Source organism: Cyprinus carpio, chromosome A15, assembly GCF_018340385.1.
Source record: "Cyprinus carpio isolate SPL01 chromosome A15, ASM1834038v1, whole genome shotgun sequence".
In the NCBI taxonomy this organism is placed as follows: Eukaryota; Metazoa; Chordata; class Actinopteri; order Cypriniformes; family Cyprinidae; genus Cyprinus; species Cyprinus carpio.
The window spans coordinates 23,903,451-23,905,950 of NC_056586.1; the positions used below are offsets into that span (position 1 = coordinate 23,903,451).

At 34.3% G+C, this 2,500-nt stretch overlaps 1 protein-coding gene across 1 annotated transcript in view; it reads right to left on the reverse strand.

Annotated features, from left to right (window-relative positions):
- LOC109070007 (cGMP-dependent 3',5'-cyclic phosphodiesterase-like) overlaps nucleotides 1-2,500 on the reverse strand; it is a 114,815-nt gene that overhangs the window by 36,572 nt on the left and 75,743 nt on the right. The gene's annotated exons all lie outside the window — the stretch shown is intronic.

Genomic DNA, 2,500 nt, shown 5'->3' on the forward strand with positions numbered 1-2,500 from the left:
AATTATAATAAAATACAATTATATTTATTTACTGGACATATGCATATTTTACAATAAAACTAATACAAAAACCTAGTAATACTACTGAACTGAAAACATTTTTTAATTCAAATGTATTTTGCTACAAAATTGTAATTAATTAAATGGCATGTAGAGACTTGTGTGAACATTACAGATTCATTAATCATATGAATCAGGCGATTGAAATGAACTAATGTGACCTAAAACGCAGTAATGGAGTGTGTTGTTGCTAATTTTATGCTGAAATGAGCTTATCGTTGTACCAGTTGCTTTATTTCCCCGGTTTTCGACTCAGTTGTTACGATCTCTGCAGGGAATTAAAGAACATCAGCCAGAAAGAATCAGTAAAAGAGGCAAAGTTTGATCTCTTGCACTTTAAATGGCTTTACAAAGAAACGCTGACGGTATCCCATCATGCACTGCTGCTTTACAGCCAGAGCCATTCAGCTGGAGAAAACCAATTTACACCCCTGTCTGTGTGTGTGTGTGTGTGTGTGTGTGTGTGTGTGTGTGTGTGTGTGTGTGTGTGTGTGTGTGTGTGTGTGTCTCGTCTCTGGCCGCAACCTGAAGTTAGTGTCGAGAAGCCGAAGGTGCAGGAGTCTGATTACAGGCTGACCAGACGCTGCTGCTGCTTCTAAATGTTTTTTCACTCAGAGAGAGAGAGAAAAAAAGTCAGTTTAAAGTCTCATAAAGTTGTGTAACATCTAATCTTACAATCAGAGCTCTCCGATTTCACATCAAATGGGACGGAGCCACAAAGCAGACCCTTCAACACGGAGACAGGAGGACAGGACTCCTACAAGACTAAACAAACACACACAAACACCACGTTTCTTTGTTCAAGTTTAAAAAACGGTATTTAACTATTAAAAAAAATCTAATTAAAAAAATCTAATAAAATATAAATATTAGATGAAAATGAAAATGAACAAACTATTCAAAATATTTTTAATAATTGAAATAGAAATAAAATTAATAAAATATAAATATTAAATTAAAAAAGTTGGCTTCTGTTGTGACAGGGTTATTATTGCTTACTTAAATTAAAACCATAAAATATTAAATATTACAAATAAATATTAGATAAAAAACTTAAACCACATAAAAGTACACAAATAGTTTTGTTAATTGAAAAAAACAAAAACTGAAAATTCATATTTGAATCCTAGGAATAAATTAAAATAAAAAAAAAAAAAATAAAATAAAATAAAATATGGAAGACTTCAACTAAATGAAAATTAGAAATGATGCCTTGGTGAAATACTAATGAGTAACTGAAAATTTATGAAAACTAAAATTGTACTTAAACTGAAATACAGTATCGTAAGATCGAGTAATATTTAAAAAAAAAAATCAGAGCAATTACTAAAAAAATAAAAACCTGTATATATATATATATATATAGCTTTTTGAAGAAACACCATGTACATCAATATATGGCAAAAAGAATGTTTGGAAATGTGAACTGATATTTCCTACTGACACACTACTTTAATATTAAAATATTAATAGATATTAAAATAATATATAAAAACTAAAATAACACTGCATGTTAAAACAGAAGATTTATAGAGAATAGATGTAGAGCAGGAGCTGAATTTCTCCAGGTGAATAACTGTGATGTAATGATTGTTTACTATCAGAGTGTGTGTGTGTGTGTGTGAGAGAGAGAGAGAGAGAGAGAGAGAGAGTTATACAATTAAACAGTTAAATCACAAATAAAACAAGCCTAACTTAAAATACACACACACACGGCAAAAGACTAAATGTTTCTCCTTCAGTATCTAATAGAGTTTTGTACTGGACAGAACAGTGTGTGTGTGTGTGTGTGTGTGTGTGTGTGTGTGTGTGTGTGTGTGTGTGTGTGTGGTGTGTGTAAGTGTGTAAATTTTGTGTGTGCTTGTGTGCGTGTGTGTGTCAATCTGTCATCACGACTGTCCTCCTGGTCTGCAGAAGGGTGGAAAGTTTTCCAGATTTCCGGAATATTTTCCAGGAGAAAAGAGAGAGAGAGAGAGAGAGAGAGCGAGAGAGGGATGACAGTTTTCTCACCCACACAGCAAACTAAAGTCCTGTTCCACGTCAGTTCCCATGACAACATGGATATGTAGTGTGATTAGAGACTGGACACACACTTACTCAAACACACACTCACGTTCACACGCTCATCTAAATGTGGACACTGCATAGCCACACTAACCCTAACAGAAAACTGCATCTTTAGCATTTAGAAATCACTTTATTAACTCTGAATCTGAACTCCAGCACGTTCTGCAGATCTGAGCGCAGCGCTGGAGGAGTTATAAAGAGCTAATACTCTTGTGTTCACGTCACAGCTCAGGGAAAGCATGATGTGTGTTTTGTTTTTGCCATCTGTGGCAGGTGTTCGTTACTCAGTGTTTATGAACGACCCACTTCAGATTTGGAAAACTGCAAACTGGAAACTCATGGAAATTCACAAGCAATTCTGTGAACATGCGGC